The sequence below is a fragment of the Felis catus genome, chromosome D3, assembly GCF_018350175.1.
Source record: "Felis catus isolate Fca126 chromosome D3, F.catus_Fca126_mat1.0, whole genome shotgun sequence".
Lineage (NCBI taxonomy): Eukaryota > Metazoa > Chordata > Mammalia > Carnivora > Felidae > Felis > Felis catus.
This window is the reverse complement of record NC_058379.1, coordinates 49,793,407-49,818,623: the sequence shown is the minus strand read 5'-3', so window position 1 is coordinate 49,818,623 and position 25,217 is coordinate 49,793,407. Positions and strand designations below refer to the sequence as shown.

General features: G+C 37.1%; 1 long non-coding RNA gene across 2 annotated transcripts in view; it reads right to left on the bottom strand.

The window, feature by feature from the left end:
* LOC109493380 overlaps window positions 1-24,564 on the bottom strand; it is a 64,151-nt gene extending 39,587 nt beyond the window's left edge. For both annotated transcript variants that reach the window (XR_002737314.2, XR_006588184.1), the window contains exons 1-2: window positions 24,314-24,564; window positions 19,516-19,637 (exon numbers count right to left, since the gene is read on the bottom strand). This is a non-coding gene — a long non-coding RNA (uncharacterized LOC109493380). The remainder of the gene's footprint in view (window positions 1-19,515; window positions 19,638-24,313) is intronic.
* Between the last annotated feature and the right edge of the window lie 653 nt (window positions 24,565-25,217).

Below are 25,217 nucleotides of genomic sequence, written 5' to 3'. Positions count from 1 at the left end.
ACTGTATAATGCTGTAGCCAAATGAAGGAAAAGGGGAAAATAACAAGTGATTTTGTTATAACCACAGAGGATTATTTGCATTTTTTGTCATTATTTTCTTTATTCTCACTTACAGAATGCAAATGAAGCACCTGTACATGAAATCTACCACAGGGAGCCATTTCACTATAGTCATTAGGTCTTGGCTTAGGCTCCACAGAGAGCTAGAGCTTTCAATTGTGCTAAAATGGACAATGTCCTTGAGGCCCAGAGAGACACTGGTGAGATTTAACTTACTCAGTGTGTCATACAGATTGGACCCCAGACATTCACCAAAACGGTGGGTTCAATGTGACAGCTTCCAGGTCTTCCTTGCTTAGACATATGTGTTAGTTAGGGGAATTACACCATTGTCCAGATAAATCAGTTATGACCTGTCATGAAATTAGAGACCAAAGTTCGAGTTTATGGGAATTCAGTGTTCTACATCTGACCACAATGGACATTTATGGAACATCTACCATATGCCAAAGTCTGTCCTAAGTGCTTAATCAATAGTATGTCATTTCATGTTCATATGGGAACATGAAATTTGCATGATCAGTTTATAGACAAGGAAACTAAACTGGAGGAAAGTCAAGGGTAATAAGTGGCAGACCGGGATTCGAACCCAGGAAGTCTCAGTTTTGAGAACATGTTCTAAACTGTCACTTCAGGTCATTGGTCTCAGGGCTGAGTCTTCTACTGTGTAAGCATCAGGGAGCAACAATGATGAGACTTGGTTGAGAATGAATGCAATCATTGTAGTGGTGTCTTTCAGGTTTGTCAGTGTCTGCATTGCTTTGTCTCGTTAGACAAAAGAATTGGAGAACCATCAGTTTGTAAAAATTCTTCCTGCTTCCCTGAGATCCATAGACGTCATGCTCTTTAGTCAATACCACTAACTTTAAAAACAAACAAAAATCTCAACAGTTTTGAAGCACTGTTTCATCATTTTGAAATGAGTCACATGAAAAGATGTTTCATCAGTTTTTCTACAAAAGAATCCTATCCCGTCTTCCTTTATTGTTCATGTCATTTAGTACTAATGTGTCCACAGTCAATACATGATGCTGCTCGTGGAAACTTCTGTTTGTCTCTTGTTAACGGTTACAACAGAAAGAAGCACAGAGAGTTTAAAAAATGGCATAAACTATCACTATTAATAATTGCCTTTTCCGATACTACCTGGTTATATGTGCAAAAAAGAATAAATCACATTGGTTAGCTTCTGACAGCATATGTATTCGACAGCTATAAATTGGTTACATTACATATAATTCTCAAAGGTGAAGGAGAGAGTAATAACAAATTCCCAATTAATGGAAAGGTGCAGACTCATGGGAAACCATGTCATTTGACCAATGATCTCTTCATTGGGGGTGAAATAATCTCTTTGGCTTTCATGTACTGTGGAAGTTACATTTTTTCCTTACCTGAACCAAGGCTGAATATCACCAGGGATGATCATTTAATTTCACATTTTATTAAAACACTTAATGCAAAGCCATGTTATAACTGAAGGCAAAACACAGAGCCTGGTGTAAGAAGCTCTTCTTCAGAACATAGTAATGAGAGAATTACCACATTAATCTATGTATAAAGGCCCTTTAGAGATTTTCATGCCTCCCGTGGTTTCATTTTCCATGGAAATGTGGAGTAAGAAGGCTTCAGACACAATTATTCATCGTTAAACATTTCACTTTCACAGGTACTGCTCTGTCAAGATGCTGCTTCCATGGTGACACACGATGTGACACTTTGTTTTAGCTGAGTTCTCCATAGCATTCACTGGTACTGCCACACCTTGATCCAGTGCACGCAAAGCTTTGCTCAGCCAGTGACTACATCCTGGGTAAGTGGAGCCTCCTCTGCTGTATAAAGGGACATCTTCCAAGTAGCAACTCCATTATCTGTCTGATAATTGTATCTGATTGACAGATTCTGGCAAATCAGAAGAACTCCGGGTAGTGTTCTTATAAGGCTATTCACAAATGGCAGCCATCCAGCCTGGAATATCACCAGCTTGCTCAGCTTTCTTTGAAGTTTCAAAAGAGGGGGTGGAGATCAGAAGTGAGACTAAAATTATTTTCATAAGTGTGTCTGCCCCCAGGAGTCTTGCCCTGTTTTCACTGGCTCCAGAAATCACCCAACCAGATAATGAAGTGAGTTGTAGTAAGATGGATCTTACTCCATGAGGAGATGAAGCTGTATTCATCTGGAGCACGTTCTATACTTTTCCTCATCCTGCCAGATGCCTTTAGTTGACCAAGGTTTTAGCACAGGATTAATGTTATCAAGTCAGCAGTCAAGGGTAGTTAAATGGAAGGAGTATGAGAAGTTCAATGATAGGTGGTTAAAAAAAAACCCTATACAGACATACTTAGCAGCATTCTAAAGTTTTAGGGATATGGTACTAGGAAAGCTTTAAACACCTTTATAATAGGCTAGAATACTGTCTCCTTAGTAACAAAAGACAGTAGACTTTATATCAGCTAAAGCCAAATGTAACCTGCAGTCCAGGCCAGTTACCAAATGGTATTTTTTTGCTATTAAAATGATCACCAGGGAGTTCAAGGACTAGGGAGTCATTTGAAATGGCCTTGGAAAATATGTTAAAAGGATCGCCTCAAACCATTTTCCCTGGTGCTTGTTCTTTGTCCCTGTGTTCTAACATACAGTACGTGATAAAATATATCCTGTATATTTATAGCGTGTCCAGAAAATGCCAAAGTGCTTAAGGCTCTGACATTGTTTTCATTAGAGATAGATACTTCAGGGAATGTAAATGCCAAGTTTTCAAATTTGCTGTGAGTGGAAAATCCAAATGATGCCAGCTTTTAAAAATATGTTGTATTGTGTGAAGCTCTGGACCAGCTGCTTGTGAATTAGAATGGGGAAAGGCTCTGCGTAAGATGCAAACAAAAGCACAGGAATGCTGGTGGTCGTGCCAGCCAACACCCAGGAACTTGCTGATTTAGCTGACCTCATCTTTCTTCAACCTCACCAATGTCATTAGCAAGTCTGAGAAAGGAAAACAGATCTAAAGATTAGTAGCCTTTAATGTCACAATATTGCTCTTTCCTTCCATTCTAGTTTATCCTGATGAAGTCTTCTCATCTATTTGCAAGCATCACAGGAGAGGTGTTCCTTTCTGTGTTTTGTTGTTGTTGTTTGTTTGTTTGTTTGAGCCCTTGTGTACAAGGGGCCACAGCTTCTATGCTGCTAAAAAGTACCAGGCACAGCCTACCCTAGTGTCTGTCTTTTGCTTTTCACTGGGAAGCCATCACATCAGTTCACAACGAGACCAGGCCAGGGTCTCTGTTTGCATTCTCTTTTTCCTCTATCATAGACTCTAGAAGAATCCAAGCCAATGCTTTCCGAATCATCCCCTGACTGCCTGTGAGAGAAGTTTTCTGAGGTTTTCCTGCTGCATGAAAGCCTTAGAATCATCACCCATTCCAGATAGGAGGCCAGATGACTGAGAACTGCTCTTAAGCCTACTTTTGTACGCGGTGATGGCAGAGCATCCCCTTGTAATTTTTCTTTAAGCAGAGAAGATGTAGTTATCCTTTCCCTTACTTTCAATCATGGCAGGAGATGAGGATGAGCATAATAATGATGCCCCCTTAGTCTTAAAATAGTGCTTCTGTTGTCTTCAGTAGACATGTATTTATCACATGTTTTGTGCCAGGTACAGTGTCAGATATTGCGAGTAGAGAGAGGAGTAAGACACGCTTCCTGTTGTATAAGGAGTCACAGTTTTCACGAAGGAGCTGGATTCATTAATACGTATGGCAGTATAGGGTTATGAGAGCTTTGATGACAGCCATGCAGGCAGTGTTATTAGAAGGACATAGATGAGGTCTCCTACCTAAAATTGGGAGGGTCAAAAAAAGATTCTGGAGGGGAAGACATCTGAGCTAAAAATTCCATAATGAATAAAGTTTATCAAAGAAGGGATTTGGATCAGGGAGTGGTTTCTGGAGTGGAGACCAGAAGGAGAAATGAATTAGTAAGGAAGGAGGAGAAGAGTTCTAGTGGAGGAAGGAGAAGCAAGAGATTAAGTGACAAAGTTTGGAGACGTCAAGTAGCTGTGCATGGGTGGCAAGTAAGGACAGCGGAGGATGAGAAGCCAGCAGAGAGCTGACCCTGAGGGGCTCTGGATGCCTCGGTGTGAAGGAAGTTGCATGCCAACCTGAAGGTTATTAGGAGTCAGTGAAGAATTTCATATGGAGGAGTAACATGATCTTGCTCACTTTAAAAGATCATGTTGCCCCTGAAGTGGACTGTGACCCAAGTATAGTGGAATTTGGATGTGAGCTGGGGACAAATAATGGGGAAAACCTTACATGATATTTAAAGGTAAATATACTTTGGACTCCCCTTTTATATATTATTTAGTTTAGTGTCTTCAAATTTGTGCATACATATTTTTAAGAAAAATATATTCACACCATCAATATTTTTAAAATATCTTTATTTTCCTTAGAAGGTGAATGAATTTAAGCCAAAGATGGGAAAGAAGATTTTGCTTAAGATCCTCAGTCTTTTTTTTTTTTTAGATTTTTTTTAAGTAATCTGTGCACTTGACATAGTGTTCAAACCCACAATCCTAAGATCAAGAGTCATGTGCTCTATCGACTGAGCCATCCAAGTGCCCCAAGGTCCTCAGTCTCTCTAATAAAATGATTGCTGCTGCAGCCCAGGAGAAATGAGCAATTTAAACTTGATTTGGAGGAGTTAATTCACTATCCTATATCTTTCAGATCCAAGAGTCACTTTGAGATGCTTATACACTAAGTTCAGTCAAATTAGTGGAAGATCAGGTTGTACTGGCTTCTTGATCAACAGGTGCCGAGTTTAGGGTCTAGATCTAATTCAAATGGAAACATTTGTCTTTATCCCTTAAATCTTAGCTAACATTCATGATAGCTGTATTAAAAGAATCATGAAAGCAAGTTGTGCCTACATAATCAGCAAATGTACCATTTAAAAGTTCATACAGTGACTATGGCTTTCTTATGTGGCAAACTTGATTGATTTGATGAGTGTTCTGAACTGGCCATCAGAACAATACCAAGTTGCTATTTTATATCAACTACACATGGCCTAAGTTTATAGTTTTGATTTCTAGCACTATATCATCAAATGCAAAATTCACCAGTCAACTTAAATATGGTGGACATAGTAGACGTTTGTTATTTTCTTGGTTAGTCAGTACATAATTTTCTCTTCCTAATATCATCTCCATTTTCTTTGGGGAATTTACCATTAACTTCTTGTGTGTCATCTTCACAGACTAGTAATTGGGGTGCCCTTTCCTCTTGCTAAGGAAGCCAACAGGGCTTTCGAAGCTCTTTGTGATAGATTTCTCTCACTGATCTGTTGGCAGAAAGGAGGTACATTTGTGATCTAATCTGAGCTAATCAATTCTCCTTTCCAGAATTTTGGATCCCAGTAGGAGGCCCACACTGATGGAAGTGACAGCTGGAAAAGAATCATTCCAGCATTGGTGCTAAGAGCTATTCCCGCTTCCAACACCTTCTCTAGCTCACTCATTCTCATCTGTGCCAAGCCAGTTATTCAACATCTCCTCTTAGTCTCTGAGCCCCCTTATATCATTTTGGTCAAGTCACTTTTCCTTAGGTAAGCTAGATGTGTTGTCTGTTGCTTGTCATCAAAAAATTCTAACTGATAGATTGGTAAGGAATAGTTTGCTTTTCACAGAAGCTGAAATACGTTGCTCATGACTCACACAACTCTAGCAATATGCTTCTGAAATATGGAGAAATCAGGGGGTATTAGTTCCATTTTAAACAGAAGTAGCTTAAGTACTAAGAAATTTGGTATTTGGCTTATGTCATGAAGTTCATCAGAAGCAGAATTAAAAATAAAATAGAGACCTATTGGCTCCTTACTCTGCCAATAATTAGTGGTGTGACCTTGAGTAAGTTACTTAACCTCTTTTGGCTTCAGTTTCTTCAACTGTAAAATTAGAGGATTGGGTCAGATGATCTCTAAGGCCTCTCCCACCTCTGAGATCATTTGGTTTTTCATCTGAGGCTCTTTTCTAGAGACTTCTGCTCTGCGGTTAGAGACCCTAATCTGTGGCCAGAATTTGTTAGTAGCTGAGATATAGTGTTCCTAATAAAATATATTTTAATCATCTGTGAAAGCAAACTATGAGGATAGATTTCTTATTTGCATTTCCATAGGCTATCTCTCCCTAATAGCAAAACTTTCCTTCCTTTCCCAAATAGAAATTTGAAACATCCTAAATGTTTATTGTCAATAGAAAATCAGTGAACTTATCAAAATCCAAACTGAGACCTTTTGGCTTTGCCTAGTGGTGCATTTATATATTTAAAGCAATTAAACACATCTGGAAATAAAAATACATTGGAGTCAACATTTCACTAATGCTTTTACATATGTTATCTTTTCCCATTTCTGAGAGATGTCATCCTTATGCTTACCATTTTAATAGCCAGAATTACAGTCTTGCAAATCTCAAGTTGGTGAATACTTTGTTTCATTATCTTGTCTAACCTAAGACTTTAGAAAGCATAGATTCCAAAAAGAAAATCCTGCAGTGTCAATTTGTACATGATATGACTACCAGTGTCTGTTTATTCTTGCCCCCCAATAAGAACAGTGAAGCACATGAGAACCGTAGGTGAAGTACAATTGCAAAATGGGAATATTTAATTTGAAGAATTGTTACGAGATATTTCATAATCTGTGTCACTCATAAAGTGATGAAAGCACAAGTGAAAGTTTTCAAATGGCTTTTGATATCAAATTCCTCTGATATTTTGAAGCACTCAGCTGAGGAACGAGTGGCTTCTAATTATAAGAGAAATAACATCGTGAATTGATTTTCTCATTCTTGATGGTAATACCCAGAAAACTTTAAGCAAATCCTATATAAGCAAAACAGTACTAAATTATTTATATCTTTTCTATAACTCAGTGTAAAATGCATGTCACCTTATATAATTAATTAATAATTTTCATGGTATTATTTTGAGTTTGTCATTTCAGAAAAAGCACAGGTTAATACATATATACATGTGTACATATACAAATGTATATACCATACATGCATACATACACACATATGAGAAGAGTTAATCCTGTTGATAATTAACCATTTGAAGCAGGTGTAACTGGCTACCAATGTCCCCCATAAGACAACTATTAAAATTTCAGAGAGTGATTTAAAGAAAGCAAACAATGTCCTGCTTACCGCTTTTCACACCCAGTACTACAAAGTAAAGAAAATAAAGTTTACATATGTTCTATATCAACTATAGTTGGTCTCAAGTAACAGTCCAAATCCTAAATTCATTTACTGGGGTAAGAACAATTAGTTTACAGAACTGAAAATTCTAGATGTGAACAAAGCTATGGATGAAGGTCTGTCCAAGGCTCGTAGCTCATGGGATGTAACCAGGACTAGCTTTTTCTTTGTTTATAGGTGATGCTTTTCTGTTTGACTCATGGTTTCAAAAGGCTTGCCAGAAGTTCTGAATCCACATGCTTATAGATTTAGATCCAGAGGTGAAGAACACAAAACTCTTCCAGAACACCCAGTAAAAATACCACTGTGACTTGGTGTTCTAATTGAGTAACGTATCCAAGAATGTAGAGGTCAGACTGGCAATATTTGGATCAATTGCCTTCTTCCTAAGCTGGGGCGGAGCCAGTGAAAGTACACTGAATGGTGGGGAGAGGTGGACCCCCAGCAGAAAGTAACAGAAGAGTGAATAGATGCTAGACAAGGAGTAACAAAAAAAAAATTCTCTTTTCTCTGAACCGTGATGTTATCCCTCTATGCATGAAAATATGGTGTTTCCAATGCTCAGTCCTCAACATACTGCTTTGGGGTCTTCTGTCTTATTTGAAGAACTCATTCACTTTCAGTCCTCAGGTAGTTTCACCCCCCTTATCCACAGTTTTGCTTCCTGTAGTTTCATTTACCTGTGGCCAACAAGTCTGGAAACAGAAGATCTTCCTTCTGACAGATCATCAGGTCAAGTAGTAGCCTAATGCCATGTCATAATACCTATGCCATTCACTTCACTTCATCTCATCATGCAGGCATTTTACATCTCATGTCATCACAAGCTGAAGAAGTATCAAGACAAGAGTTTTTAAAGTTTAGTTAAATATCCTGATGCCTTCACAATGTAATTCCAGTCAAGATATTTAACCAAACTTTAAAAATTGTCGTCTGGACTTAAAGACTAATGTAGATGGAAAGTGAAGGGGTTAAATAGCATTCATCATGCAAATGGAAGTGAAAAGAAAGCTGGTGGAGTAATACTTATATTGGACAATATAGACTTTAATACAAAGACTATAACAAGAGACAAGGACAATACATAATCATAAAGGAATAATCCAACAAAAAAACATAACAATTGCAAATATTTATGCACCCAACATGGAGGCAAGCACCCAAATACATAAAGCAACTATTACCAAACATAAAAGAAGTAGTCAATAGTAATACAATAATAGTAGGGGACTTTAACACCCCACTTATATCAATGGATAGGTCATCCAAACATAAAATCAACAAGGAAACAGTGGCTTTGAGTGACACATTGGACCAGTTGTATCTAACAGATATATTCAGAACATTCCAACCTAGAAGAGCAGAATACACATTCTTTTCTAGTGCACATGGAACCTCTCCAGAATAGATCACATATTAGGCCACAAAACAAGTCTCAACAAATTCAAAAGGGATGAAGTCATATTAGACACCTTTTCCAACCACAATGCTATGAAACTAAAAATCAACCACAAGAAAAAACCTGGAAAGAACAAAGGTGCATGGAGGTTAAATAACATTCTACTAAACACTGAGTAGGTCAACTAAAAAAAATTGAAAAGGAAATAAAAAAATACATGAGACAAATGAAAATGAAAGCACAGTGGTCCAAAATCTTGGATGCAGCAAAAGCTGTACTGAGAGAAGTTTATAGCAATACAGGCTTACCTCAGGAAGCAAGAAAAATCTCGAATAGACAACTTAACCTTACACTTATAGGAGCGAGAAACAGAAGAACAAACAAAACCCAAAAACAGTAGAAGGAAGGACATAATAAAGATTAAAACAGAATTAAATTCATAGAAACTAAAATAACAATAGAACAGATAAATGAAAACAGGAAACCATAAACAAAATTGATAAAATGTTAGCCAGATTCATCAAAAAAAAAAAAAAAAAAAAGAGAGGACTCAAAAAGCTTCTGCATAGCAAAGGAAACAACCAACAAAACTAAAAGGCAACCAACGGAATGGGAAAAGATATTTGCAAATGACATATCGGACAAAGGGCTAGTATCCAAAATCTATAAAGAGCTCACCAAACTCCACACCCAAAAAACAAATAACCCAGTGAAGAGATGGGTAGAAAACATGAATAGACACTTCTCTAAAGAAGACATCCGGATGGCCAACAGGCACATGAAAAGATGCTCAACGTCGCTCCTCATCAGGGAAATACAAATCAAAACCACACTCAGATATCACCTCACGCCAGTCAGAGTGGCCAAAATGAATAAATCAGGAGACTATAGATGCTGGCGAGGAGGTGGAGAAATGGGAACCCTCTTGCACTGTTGGTGGGAATGCAAATTGGTGCAGCCACTCTGGAAAGCAGTGTGGAGGTTCCTCAGAAAATTAAAAATAGACCTACCCTATGACCCAGCAATAGCACTGCTAGGAATTTGCCCAAGGGATATAGGAGTACTGATGCATAGGGGCACTTGTACCCCAATGTTTATAGCAGCACTCTCAACAATAGCCAAATTATGGAAAGAGCCTAAATGTCCATCAACTGATGAATGGATAAAGAAATTGTGGTTTATATACACAATGGAGTACTACATGGCAATGAGAAAGAATGAAATATGGCCCTTTGTAGCAACGTGGATGGAACTGGAGAGTGTGATGCTAAGTGAAATAAGCCATACAGAGAAAGACAGATACCATATGTTTTCACTCTTACGTGGATCCTGAGAAACTTAACAGAAACCCATGGGGGAGGGGAAGGAAAAAAAAAAAAGAGATTAGAGTGGGAGAGAGCCAAAGCATAAGAGAGTCTTAAAAACTGAGAACAAACTGAGGGTTGATGGGGGGTGGGAGGGAGGGGAGGGTGGGTGACGGGTATTGAGGAGGGCACCTTTTGGGAGGAGCGCTGGGTGTTGTATGGAAACCAATTTGACAATAAATTTCAAATATTGAAAAAAAAAAGAGAGGACTCAAATAAGAAAAATCAGAAATGAAAGAGGAGAAATTACTACAAACATCACAGAAATACAAACAATTGTAAGAGAATATTATGAAAAACTATATGCCAACCTAGAAGAAATGGATAAATTCCTAGAAACATATAACTTCTGAAAAACTGCATCAGAAAGAAATAGAAAATCTTAACAGACCAATTACCAGCAATATAATTGAATTAGAAATTAAAAACAAACTCCAACAAACAAAAACCCAGGACCAGATAGTCTCACAGGTCAATTCTACAAAGCTTTGAAGAAGAGTTAATACCTATTTTTCTTAAACTATTTCAAAAAACACAAGAGAAAAGAAACTTTCAAGTTCATTCTATGAGGCCAGCATTATCCTGATTCCAAAATAAGAGAAATAAAAAAAAGAACTACAGGCCAGTATTTCTGATGAAAATGATGCAAAACTTCTCAACAAAATATTAGCAAACCAAATCCGACAACACATTTAAAAAATCTTTCACCACAATCAAGTGCGATTATTCCTGGTATGGAAGGGTGGTTCAATATTTGCAAATCAATCAACATGATACATCAAATCAACAAGAGGATGTGATAAGGATAAAAATCATATGATCATTTCCACAGATGCAGAAAAAGCATTCCACAATGTACAACATCCATTCATGATAAAAACCCTCAACAAAATAAGTTTAGAGGGAATGTACCTCAACATAATAAAGGCCATATATGAAAAACTCACAGTTAACATCATATTAAAAAGCTCTCAGTTTTTACCCTAAGAGCAGGAGCAAGACAAGAATGTTCACTCTAACCACTTTTATTCAACATAGTACTGGAAGTTTTAGCCACAGTAATCAGGCAAGAAAAAGAAATAAAAGGCATCCAAACTGGTAAGGAAGAAGTAAAACTTTTACTGTTTGCAGATGGCATGCTGCTTTATATAGAAAATCCTATAGACTACACCAAAAAACTGTTAGAATGGATAAATGAATTCAGTAAAGTCACAGGGTACAAAATTAATATATAGAAATGTGTTGCATTTGTATACACTAATAATGAAATAGGAAATAGAGATGAAGAAAACAAACCCATTTATAATTGCACCAAAAAGAATAAAGTGCTTATGAAGAAACTTAACCGAGGAGGTGAAAGACCTATACTCTGAAAACTATAAAACATTAATGAAAGAAATTGAAGATGACATAAACAAATGGGCAAATATTTCATGCTCATGGAGTAGAACATATATTGTTAAAATGTCCATGCTACCCAAAGCAATCTACAGATTTCATGCAATTCCTATCAAAATACCAATTGTATTTTTCAAGAACTGTAGCAAATAATCCTAAAATTTGTATGGCAACACAAAAGACACCCAAAAAGCCAAAAAAAAAAAAAAAAAAAAGAAAGAAAGAAAGAAAAAGGGAAATTTTGTTCCTCTTGAAAAGGAGGAAAAAAACTGGAAGTTTCAAAATCCCAGATTTCAAGATATATTACAAGCTATAGTTGAACAAAACAGAAAGCCCAGAAGTAAACCTGTGATTATATGACCAATGAATCTATAACAAAAGGAGCAAGAATAATGCAATGGGAAAAAGACAGTCTCTTCAACCAATGGTGTTGGAAAACTGGACAGCCACATGGTAAAGAATGAAACTGGACCACTTTCTTACACCATACACAAAAATAAATTCAAAATGGATTAAAGACCTAAATGTGAGACCTGAAACCATAAAAATCATAGAAGAGAGCACAGGCAGTAATTTCTCTGTCATTGGCCAAAACAATATTCTTACATCTATGTATCCCAAGGCAAGGGCAACAAACAAAAAATAAACTATTGGGATTATATAAAAATAAAAAGGTCTTACACAGCAAAGGAAACCATTAACAAAATAAAATGACACCCTACTGAATGGGAGAAGATATTTTCAAATCATGTATCTGATAAGAGGTTAATATCCAAAATATATAAAGAACTTATACAAGTCAACACACACACAAAACAATCTAATTTAAAAATGGACAGAAGACATGAACAGACATTTCTCCAAAGAAGACATACAGATGGCCAACAAACACATGAAAATATTTTCAACATCACTCCTCATCAGGGAAATGCAAATCAAAACCACAATGAAATGTCCCCTCACACCTGTCAGAATGCTAAAATCAAAAACAAAAGAAACAACAAGTGTTGGTGAGGATGTAGGAAAAAAGGAACCCTCCTGAGTTGTTGGTGGAAATGCAAACTGATGCAGTGACTGTGAAAAACAGTATGAATGTTCCTCAAAACATTTAAAAATAGAATTACCATACGATCTAGTAATTCCACTACTGGATATTTACCCAAAGAATACAAAAACACTAGTTCCAAAAGATATATGCACCCTATGTTTATTATAGCATTGTTTACAATAACCAAGATATGGAAGCAACCCAAGTATGCATTACTAGACAATGGATAAAAAAAGAGTGGCATATATATATATATATATATATATATATATATATATAGTGGAAAATTATTCAGCTATAAAAAAGAATAAAATCTTGCCATTTGTGACAACATGGATGAATCTAGATGGTATGATGCTGAGTGAAGTAAGTCCATCAGAGAAAGACAAATACCATTATGATTTCACTCATGTGGAATTTAAGAAACAAAACAAAGGAACAAAGGAACAAAGAAAAAAAGAAATGAACAAACAAAACCAGACTCAACAGAGAACAAATTGGTGGTTGACAGGCGGGAGGTAGGTGGGAGCATGGGTGAAATAGGTGATAGGGATTAAAAGTATGCTTATCATCTGAGCACTGAGTAGTGTATAGAATTGTTCAATCACTAGATTGTATGCCTGAAACTAATATTACACTGTATGTTAAATATACTAGCATTTTAAAAATAAATAAATGAAATAAAAGTAAAATAAATTTCAACCAGATGTGGGTTTCTAACAATTCCTGACAAGTAATCTTTATTTTGATTTTTAAATCAGAGTGCGGCAGTCTAGTCGTTCCATTTAGATGAATAGAAATAAACATTCAACTAAGAACTGAAAAAAATTGTTGTCTGGATATTTTGTCACCTTGCAAACTCATGTATGAAGTGTAGGTGTGTGCCCATGCTTACTTGATAGCATATCCTCAGAGTAGGCTTGGATAAAAGGCACATATCTTTTCATAATTATAGCTTTGGCATCTGAGAAAGTACTTCAAGCCTTCCCTTAACATGCTATCGTAGAAGAGAGATTCTTTATTCTCCACCTGAATTTGAAGGTGATGACAATTTTTATTAAGCCTAGTCATAAACTGCATCTGAAAAATAAAATTTCCTTTTGGATTAAAACAAACCTGAACAAAAGTCAGTTCTTCTTTGAAGTATTGCGTTCATAGCCTCAGCTCATACAAGTCTACTTGCTATAAGCAACATGTGGAAATCACCTGGGAGAAGTTGCCTGCTATCCACTTGACTAACCACACTTCTCTCGGCATCCTTCACTCCACCATTAAATCATAAAGAGAAAGAAAATAATGATTCAATGCCTACTTCAGTGAAACATGGAGATTAAATGGCAGCCGAGACTATTCAGAAGTAAGTAAAATTCCCTCCCCGACTCACATCATAATCAACATGAGTTCCACATGGATTTGACATTTAAACATTAAAAAATGAAACTGAAAAACCATTTCTTCAAAGAAAATGTGGGTGCTTATTCACATGGTTCTGTGTGGGAAGATCATTGTAAGTGCACACAGAAGGGAGAAACCATAATGACAAAGAATGATACTTGTTGCCTTAAGTAAACTCAGGTGTGCATACACACACACACACACACACACACACACACACCATTTCTGGGCATTAAAAAGCCATTTAGAAAACGAAGAAAAACTGGGAAATATTGCAGATTAGCAACAGACAATATGCTAATATTTTCAACTATAAATAGCTCTTGTAAACCAATGCAAGTAAGACAAGTATCCTTCAAAATGGACAATTAATTTAAAAAATTTTTTTTATGTTTCTTTATTTTTGAGAGAGAGACAGAGTACAAGCAGGGGAAAGGCAGAGAGAGAGGGAGATACAGAATCCAAAGCAGGCTCCAGGCTCCGAGCTGTCAGCACAGAGCCTGACATGGGGCTCAAACCCACGAACCGTGAGATCATGACCTGAGCCGAAGTCAGTTGCTCAACTGACTGAGCCACCAAGGTGCCCCCAAATTGGACAATTTGTAAAAAGGAAATGAAATGACCAACAGAAACTGAAGTATTACTAATATTCAATTTAAAGCAAAAAAAGACATATATTTTTACATAAAAACTGGCAAAAAAAATGTCCAATGAAGATTCTCAATGTTAGTGTGAAAACTGTGTATTTTCATGCACCAGTGAGCAGCTTGTTGATATGCACCAAAAGCCTTAAATGTGTGCATAACTCCATGATACAGCCTTCCCATATCCATAAATTTATTATAAAGAAGTGTTCATGGATGTCTGCCAAAGTAGAAATATAAATCAAAACACTATTGATGATTCTGAAAAATTAGAGTTGAACGAAACTGACCAAAAATAGGTTTTTTTGATATGGACTTTTATATTTTTATTTAAAATTATGTTGAATAACAGTTACTTATTTTTATTTATTTCCAGTACTTCATGTATCTTACTGCTAGATAGTTGTTTAAAAAAAACCTGACAAATACATTTGATCCTAATACGATTCTGTGAAGTGAGGCAGTTACTATAATTATCCTTATTTTGCAGATGAGAAATCTAAGTCCCTGAGCAATTATTGATAGGTCCAAGTTCATATAGCAGGTACATGACAGAGCTGGTCACCTGATCATGCAATATTCTTTGAACTGGTTATGTTCTTTTTTCTTTTTAAATGTTTATTTAGTTTTGAGAAAGAGAGATAGAGTGTGAGCAGGAGAGGGGCGGGCGGGGGGTGGGGGGGGGGGTGGGACACAGAAACCAAAACAGGCTCCAGGCTTCGAGCTGTCAGGTCAGAGCCTGATGTGGGGCTCAAACCCACCAACTGCAAGATCATGACCTGAGCTGAAGTTGGATAGTTACCTGACTGAGTCACCCAGGCGCCTCAAACTGGTTACTTTTTATTCATGTTCTGGCTAGTAGCATGTTTTAATTCCCAGGATTACAGGGTCCAAGTTAGGCTGACAGAATATGATATAACAAACTACATTTCTTCCAGATTGTGTCCATCTGATCAAGAGCTGCATTTCAATACATATCGTTCTATGAGGGTACAAGGAGAACAAAATCAGCCTTTGAAGTATTTCACCACAAAAGCCATTTTGGAGGATAGACTGACCCTATTTTATTTTATTTCATTTCATTTTATTTTATTTTAATGTTTATTTATTTTTGAGAGAGAGTGAAAGAGAGAGAGAGAGAGGTAGAGAAAGAAAGAAATTCAAGCAGTCTCTGCACTGTCAGCGCAGAGCCTAATGCGGGGCTTGAACTCATGAACCGTGAAATCATGACCTGACCCAAAATCAAGCGTTGGACGCTCAAACCAACTGAGCCATCCAGCACCCCTGACCCCATTTTCTATCATCCTTGCATAGTGCTCATTCAGGATAAATCTCCTCCTCTGTGAATGATTTTCTGGTATATACAGATAAAGCAGTCCATTTCAGTACACTCAGAGTATATATATATATATATATATATATATATATATATACATATATATATATATATATATATATATATATATATATATATATATATACATATATTCCTCCTCCCCTGTGCTTTGAGTGCTATCTCATCCTCTGAGCCAAAGAATTAGAGCAGCAGCAGACTGCTTTGCACATTCTTGGCCAATGAGTTTTAGTGCAAATTCTTTCAGCCGGTAACCATTCTAAAGTACTATTCCGAACTGACTGTTCTGTACCGTGAATGATTATGTATTTTACTCTGACCTCAATTGCTGCCATGTATTGTATCTTTGGCCAGGATTTTTGACATATGTAAGGCCGATAAAGGATGAGCAAATGTTAGTGCCAGCTCTGTCCCAAAGAAACCAAAGATGAGTATCTCTGCACATATTAAAAGGAAAGGATATGTGTGGATGCCGGGTGGGGGTGTGTGGGGGGTGGAGCATAGCTCGAGGAAGAGAAAACAGATGGCGAAGAACAGCCACAATGAAGGATTGATGGTGATTCGTTGACATTATGAAGGGCAGCATAAATATCACTGCAACCTGTGAGGCTTAACCAAAATCAGCTGGGCGGGGAGGGAAAGGTTATGACTTCGGGGAAATGGAGAGGAAAGAGAAAGTAGTTGTTAACGTAAGATGACTAAAGCGCACACTGATTTGGTTTCTCTTCCATTTCCAATTTCCATTTTCTTGACTGAATCTACTCCCCAATCTCATTTCTCTTTTAAAAAAATTTTTTTAAGTTTATTTATTTATTTATTTTTGAGGGGGGGGTGGAAGGGCAGAGAAAGAGGGAGAGAGAATCCCAAGCAGGCTCTGTGCTGTGAGTTCAGAGCCCTACGCAAGGCTCAGGCTTGAACTCAGGAACCAAGAGATCATGACCTGAGCCGAAACCAAGAGTCAGATGCTTAACCAACTAAGGCACCCAGGTGCAGCGCCCCCCCCCCCCACCTATTTCATTTCTAATAGTATATTGGGTTTTGGGTATTGAGATGGGGGGATCCAACTCAGATATTTTCATCACCTTGAATTTAGATACCTCGTAGTCTTTTAAAGGCCTAAGGATAAAGCCCTAGTTTTAGTACAGAACTTGCCTCCATTACTGATCAGGCTAATGTCTGAGAGAAACCTCTTTATCTCCATTCAGTTACACTTCACAGGCTAACTAAGAAGGATGCTTTCGAGAGGGTGTGGCCTTTCTCCAGAGCAGTGTTCCCCAAACTTCTGTTCCTTGGAACCAGTCCCCCCAGTGTTATGAAAAGAAAACAGTTAAGTTTCCTCTGGCTCAAAAAATTCAGGAAAACCAGAGTTAAATAAAATTCCTCCGTGTTCTTCACTCCCAAATTGTTCAACAGCTTATATCTGTGAATATATCTTAGGCACTTCCAAAAGGGGGCTCCATTATGATGAGTGTTTCCCAAAGAGAATTGACCATAAGGATGCTGTTTTGTGAAACACACATTTCATCTCCTGGAGCTGGAATTCCGCAGGACACTCTTGGGTAATGTGCTGCAGGCATCATCCAGCCAGCTTCTCATCTGGGTTCTTTCTGTTGCCTCAGCTTCCTTTTTTCATATTTCCCACTTAGCTCTTTCATGGCAAATGGTTAGTGAAAGAACTGGGTACCCACCAGGTGGTGGTTTATCTGTTTAAAAATTCCCCGTGTAATTCGAGCAAGTATCATAAGTTTTCTTAAAAGTTTGTTTTTCCATTAAAAAATAACACATACTGATCAGAAAAAGATTTTAATGTAAGAAAAGTAGGGACAGTTATGAACATGCATGTTCTCCCACCTACAGGAAACTTGTTTGCATTTTAGTTTGATTTTTATTCTATTTTTTTTAATTCCCATTTGTCATTACAAAAGTCATAGTAAAAATCTTGCTGTGTAATAATTTTGTATCTTTATCGCAACTTTACATCATATCATTATCAGGTTGCGGTTAAATTACACACTAATACAAACACAATAGTTAGAATAAAATCCAAGCTATTTATGTAAACCCCTGGGGCCCTCTGTCTTGTCTCTGACTTGTAGCTGCAGTGCAAAATCCAACCCTTCTTCTCTTTTTTAATGACCCTTTGGGGACATTTGTGTCCTTGCTAGTTCCCACCGTGGAGCTTTAATACTTGATTTTCTGTGCCCCAGAATTACAGCATGTCTGATATTCTTGTGAAGTGAAATTCTGGTACTTTTGTTAGTATCACATTGTTGTACCAATAAAAATAATCTGAAATGGAGTTCTTGGTGTTTTGAAATCAAGATAAAAATTCAATTATTGGGGCCCCAATAATTGGCTGAGTGGCTCAGTGGGTTAAGCATCCAACTCTTGATTTCCACCTGGATCATGATCCCAGGGTCATGGGATGGAGTCCTACATCTGGCTTAGGCTGGGCGTGGAGGCTGCTTAAGATTCTCTCTCTCCCTCTCTCTCTTCCTCTCTCTCTCTCTCTCTCTCTCTCTCTCTCTCTCTCCTCCTCCTCCTCCTCCCAAAAAGAAAAAGAAAATCAATTATTTAATGTATATGAAAAGAAAAAAAAGCCCAGTGAACACATTCTGGAGTCTGTGCCTACAGACAACAGAAGATTATGGTTTTGCAGATTGCCTATAATTCTCACTTCAGCTCAAAGATATTTTGAATGAGTGGAATATAAATATGAGAGTATTGATATTGATTCAGGCAGTTTGTGATAAAACTCAAGAAATGACCAACTACATGCCTTTCTTGGAAACTAAAATGACAGCTTCCTCTCAACAAAAACACTATAGTCCCTTTAAAAATACCAAATTAAACATGAAAAGTTTTCCCAAAATATCTCTTCAAAGATATCTAACAAGAAATGGGAGTTTTAGGAGAGTCAGAAGAAAATATTTGACGTTAGCACAAAAACCACTTCTCACTGTCGTCTTCAATAGTGGACAGTCAGAACAAACTTGGTTTGAAAATTTTGCATACAATCATGTTTGGTACAAAACAATGACAGCATTAGTGGGATTGGATTTTACTAAACATACCACATGATGTGACCTTTGAAATTTTCAGGATTAATTAAAATTTCTTCATTGTGGAGGTGACTAGCTTGTTTTCAAGCAATAATTTCCCACTAATAATTTTATCAGCAAATCATTTATATTAGAAATATGATGTTCATTTGACCTTTGAACCTATGAATCAGTGGGTTAGCTGATGTCATAGTACATTTATACATTTTCATTTTTGAAATTATTAAATATTATGTAAGTTTGTAAAATCTTATTTATTTTTATTTTTTTGCAAAATATCAGTAGGTCAGTATTATGTAAAGTATATGAAATCCTGGTGTTCTCTTCTTCCAGCATTGCACGCACTATTCACTTTTTTGAGTCTCTCATCGAATATCACCATCTCAGAAAGGCCTGTCTCCTCTGTCCAGAGGACATCTCCCACACCAGAACATCTCCCACACAAGACCCTCTCAGTACCTCACATGGCTTCATTTTCCTCCCACTCAGATGTTGCTCTGAAATAATATTAGCTATTTTTTTTTTACCTGTATATGATGTATCTTCCCTCAAAGGAATACAAGCTCTCTGAGAGAAGGAACTTTTCTGTCTGTGACTCGATTGCATAGAAAAGTGTCTTGCACTTTCTAATCTAGGGCATTAGAAATATCTGTTGAAAAAAAAGAAAAAGAAAATATTTGTTAAATGAATGTGGTAATAAATGATGAGCTGCTTATTCCAGTCTTTGCATGCACAATAATTAATAATAATGGTAATTATAATGATCACATAAATTGCTATGACTTGGGAATTATTAGTATTGATGCTGAGATGAGTATTTGTGTTATTTTATTTTATTTATTTTTTAATGTTTGTTTATTTTTGAGAGAGAGAGACAAAGTGTGAGCAGGGGAGGGGCAGAGAGAGAGGGAGACACACAATCTGAAGCAGGCTCCATGCTCCGAGCTGTCAGCACAGAGCGCCCAACACAAGGCTTGAACTCATGAGCTACGAGATCATGACCTGCACCAAAGTTGGACACTTAACTGACTGAGCCACCTGAGGGCGTCTATTTGTGCTATTTTAAAATTTGTTATTGCTTATTTAATGTCGAATCACATCTTTTAAATTACTGGGTCAAAGGTAGTGAATATTCTAAGGTGACTAGGAATCCATTTCAAAATTGCCCTTCAAGAAAATTACACCAACTTACATTTCTACTAGTGACTTACTCTCAGTTTACTATTTGACTTTCAAACTTCTATGCATAGGCTTCTGTTGTCACCAGTAGTGGCCTCTCCCTACTTGGTTTCTTTTAAATGATGGTATTAGATCTGTCTTTCCCCACTAAAAGCCACAACGCCCTTCTTTACAGAAGAAAAGATTTGAGACTATGGTTTGAAGTGCTGTTGTTCTGTCCTCAGGAGCTCTCCATAAAAGGTGTCAAGGTAAACGGTCTTAAAAATTAAACACAAAATTTACTGATATCATCAGAATCTTCAAATTTGCCCTGATAATTATTACCACAAACAAACAAAAACTAGACGCCTTTTATACAGTAGACTTGGAGTTTGTATTTTCATCTAGTTTATATACTAGCAAATTGTTTTATGGTAATTTATGTAAAGTCTAACATTTTGAATGTTGCCAATATACAAAGAAAACAATCCTCTTTAGGTTTCGTTAACAAGTTGATTGTCGAAATCTGTATGTGCCTTGGACTACGAAGGCAAGGTTTTTTTCTTTCTTCTTCACTTTTTTTTTAATACCTGCTTTTATTTTTTTTTGTGGCTAATTAATGTGGAGTACTGTGTATACATCTGAAAGGTAGCACCTTTAAGTCTGTAGGCTTTTTATCCCCGACATCTGATAATAATTACCACATAAATAAATTCATAACACCAGGCAGTTAGAAGCAGTCTAATTGCAACAATTAATTTGTAGACTTACCTAATTAAATTTCCCTAGCCAGAATGTGTTGTCTGCATACATCAAAGTTTACAAAGGAGAAGTAACCGAGCAGAATAAAAAATGACAGTGTCCCTAATAGAGTCCCTTGAGAGGAACTTCTAAGGTTAAAATAAAAATCTATCAGTGCTGAACAAGAAAAGATGCAGTTCTGCTGAAATGATGGATGGTTCTGCTAACCTTCATGCAAAATGATCCTGACACATATTATTATTGAAATAGAAATGAGCATATCTTTGTCTACCTTATTGCTTTTACAAAGTGGATGAAATGGTCTGGGAGTCTGAAAACTCTTTTTTATGTTGTACTTGGGAACATTAAGACAACCCTGATCTCTTTCTTCCTCTTGAGAGTCTATAGCTACTTGTTTATCTGTTTTCTTGCCTCCTTGTAAGAATTGAGTAATTGCGCGAATGCATTGTGAGAAGAGAAAACTGCATAGCACGCATCTTTGACTAGCACAAAAGTGCTTGCCCTGCTACTGAGGGACGTGGGAAAACTCCAGCTTTCCAGCCTTGTGTGTGACATATGGGAACAAACGACAATTCCAGTGCCATACTATTTTTAAAAAGAGAAAAAGCAAAACAATTAAGTGGCTAAAAGGAAATAGTACAGATCAGCTTAACTTGGAAATAATATTATCAAAGTTTTCCACTAATTCACTCTCCCCTGTCCTTCCCTGTGCCCCCCCCTTTTTTTTTTTTTTGAAAAAGACTGTTTCTCTTTTTCTTTTTATCATCCACATGGACAGCTAATTCTCCTTCAAACCTTGGTATTTAACATGTGAGGAATGCTCATTTTCAACCTTGTATTTCAGCTATTTTTAAAATTTATTTATTTATTTATTTATTTATTTATTTATTTATTTATTTATTGAGGAAGAGGGAGAAAGAGAGATTGAGCAAGCTGGAGAGGGTCAGAGAGAGAGGGAGAAAGAAATCCCAAGCAGGCTCCATGCTGTCAGCACAGAGCCTGATGCAGGGCTGGAACTAAGGAACTGTGAGATCATGACCTGAGTCGAAACCAAGAGTCAGATGCTTAACCAACTGAGGCACCCAGGCGCCCTGTGTTTCAGCTATTTTATGTACATCTTATTGCCGTTACTGAACTGTACGTGCCTGTCTGGCGCTGCGTCCCCACCACCTCCTACCACCCTCTCTCCCTACTCCCAGTCCATGTCTGGCCACGATCAACATCTACTGTATGAATGTCCTGCCCTTTGTAAGCTGCTGAGCCAATCTGGATGTGGGCAGGCTGAGTATGAGGGACCCCAGTTCTTATCTGTCCCCTGCCAGGGGTGAGGGGTGTGGATTTAGTCAGCGTGATTAACTACCAATGGGTGATGCAATCAGTAGAAAGTCTTCCTGAGGTCCTCAGCCTTAGAACACGGTTGTTGTCCCTAAGCAACAAGCCCTGACTTGTGAGGAGTGGGGATAGGTTTTCTTACTAAATTCAAGTACAAAATTAATTTAAAGGGGATCTACAAAAAGAGGGGGGTCATTATTAATTTAAAATGTGATTATAAAATTGCAGTGGGGGATAAAGCCTTAATTTTAGACACTGTAAACTGTCTCTTATTCCATCTTGACCTATCTCTGGAATCATAGGTAGGAACAAAAAGCAGACTTGATAGGATACATATGAGTTTTCTTATTGAAATTTATGTGAAGTTGTAATATCAAATAAAAGAATAGCTAACGCCACAAGAAATTTAGAAACTGTGTCAGAGTGCAAGGTATGTAACTAGTGTACATTAATTTGTTGTGGGACAACCTTTTTCATTCCATGTAGAACAATATAAAGTTGTAACTTTGAGGTAGAGGCATTTACAAGGACATTTGTTTATTTCAAGTCTTTTATTGATATCATCACTAGCTCTTTATTTTCTCTTCCATTTTTAAACCCTTAGGCGCCTTTCAATGCCAAATGAAACACTTCCTACAAAATTGTAACAGCCTTCTCTCCATTCTCTCAAAGAAGGTGTAATTCCAACAGTTTTGTCTAGAAATATTTCCTTTGCTTAGACTAGGTTCTATTTATGTCTCATACCGAACATTGAGTGACGATATGGTGAGCAAAGATGAGTAGATACAGAGTGAGAAATCAGAAAATTCCTTGGTTAGTTTTTAGTCAGAATATTAGTTTGACTTTATTGTTTTATTGTACATGTAGATTCCCAGAGAATTAGTTGTACTCAAATTCAAGTGCAAAGGTAATGTCATATCTCATATCATGTAAAATATAATTGATCTTCAATCTTATATAACAATGGATTATTGCCACTCTTTGTAAAATTAGAAAATTAGAGGCTTTCAATCCCTGTACCTATGACATATTATTTGATTTATATATCTGATTAAAATAAATTTGACTTTGAAATGTGTGTGCCACAAGAAGGGTCTACATATAGAATTCAGGTCAAAATAAAGTAAAAGTAAATCCTATATTCCGATGTGAATTAAATTAGAAACTCTCAGAACTATAGGAGGAAAGGAAGATAATGAAGTTTGGGTAATGGAATTAACCAGGAGAGAACTCTTCCCCACCTTGACCTCTCTTGGAACGCTGTCTCCTTTTGGCTTCTATGACATCACACCCTTGCTATGTGCTTATTCTTGGTAAACTTCATTGGCTCATTCCATTTTACTTGGATCTCTTCAAGGTTTTTCCCAGCCTCCCTTTCCTCTTGTTCTATCCCAGTGGCTCTCCAAGTGAGGTCTCTGAATCAGCAGCATCAAAATTACCTGACCCTCACTTAGAAATGTACATTTCAGGCCTCACCCTAGACTCTCAAGCCCTATTTACTAAATCAGAAGCTTAGTAGCAATCTAAGTTTTAGGAAATCTTACAGGTGATTCTGAATACACATCCAACTTTGAGACCTTCTACTGTTCTCTTCTGAGGCTTTCTGATCCACAATTAGGGGCTTCAGGTGATCTACATACTGTGGGAGACTGTATTTTCTAAAGATGGCATGGATATATCCCCTGTCTTATTAGCCCTTCTAGAATCTTGCTACTCTCCAATTAACAGGTAAAATCAAAATACCCTTGTCTGAACCTGGGCAGAATTTTGACTTGCTTATAAACCAGTAGTATGCAATGGGATGGATTCTGAGTAACTTCCAAGGGTAAGACATACAAAGTGATGTCTTCTGTCTTGTTTACTAGAACACCCAGGACAGGGAATCTCCAGTCACTGAGTAAAAAGTCTAACTTTCCTGAGGTTGCCAGGCTGCAAGAGAGACAGTCCAGAGAAAGACTGGCTGTTCCAGGGGCAGTCCTAGGCATCAAGCTCTTCCTGCTTGGGCACCAGACACTGAACACAGGAGCCAGCAGATAATTCTAGTCTGCTGCATTTGTCTAGGAACTCTCCTACCTTCAAGTCCTCCCAGCTGTGGCTTAACATCATGGAACAGAGGCAAGTCATCTCTGCTGTGCCTTTTCTGTGTTCTGATTCTGATTCCATGAGCATAATCAAATGATTCTTCCTTTCCCTTAATTTTGGGGAAACTTACATAGTGATAGTAACTGGAACACATAATGTATTCAAATTTATATCTCCACTTAAAATTCTTTTTGAGGTCCAGACAGAAATGGAATTGCTGACCTGACAACCCCACTTGGAACTTCACAGGCATCTCAAACACAAATGAAAAAAAAAAAAAGACCAAAATTGATGAGTTAGAAAACAAAAATAAAACTATTATTACATCATAAATCTAAAGTCTTGTTTGTTACAAAATAGATAAATCTCTAGCAAGTTGAACTTTTATCAAAGAAGAAAGCGAAACTTCATAAAATAAGAAAGGTTAGTCATCAAAAGATGAATTATTTTTTATTTTTATTTATTATTTTTAAAAATTCTAATGTTTATTTATTTTTGAGAGAGAGAGAGAGAGAAACAAAGCGAGAGGGGGAAAGGGGCAGAGAGAGAGAGAGGGAGACACAGAATCCGAAGCAGGCTCCAGGCTCCGAGGTGCCAGCACAAAGTCTGATGTGGGGCTCAAACTCGTGAACTACAAGATCATGACCTGAGCTGAAGTCGGATGCTTAACCGACTAAGCCACTCAGGTGCCCAAGAGGAATTATTTTTTAAATGAGACTTATTTCCATCACTCTATGTAAATAAATTTGAGAATCTATGTGAAAGGTTTAACTTCCTGAAAAAATACAATTTATCAAAATTTACTTCAATAGAAGATCTAAAAATTCTAACTATAAATCTAAAGATAGAAATTCATTCCTGATAGATTTTCATATAAGATCCAGAGAAAGTTATA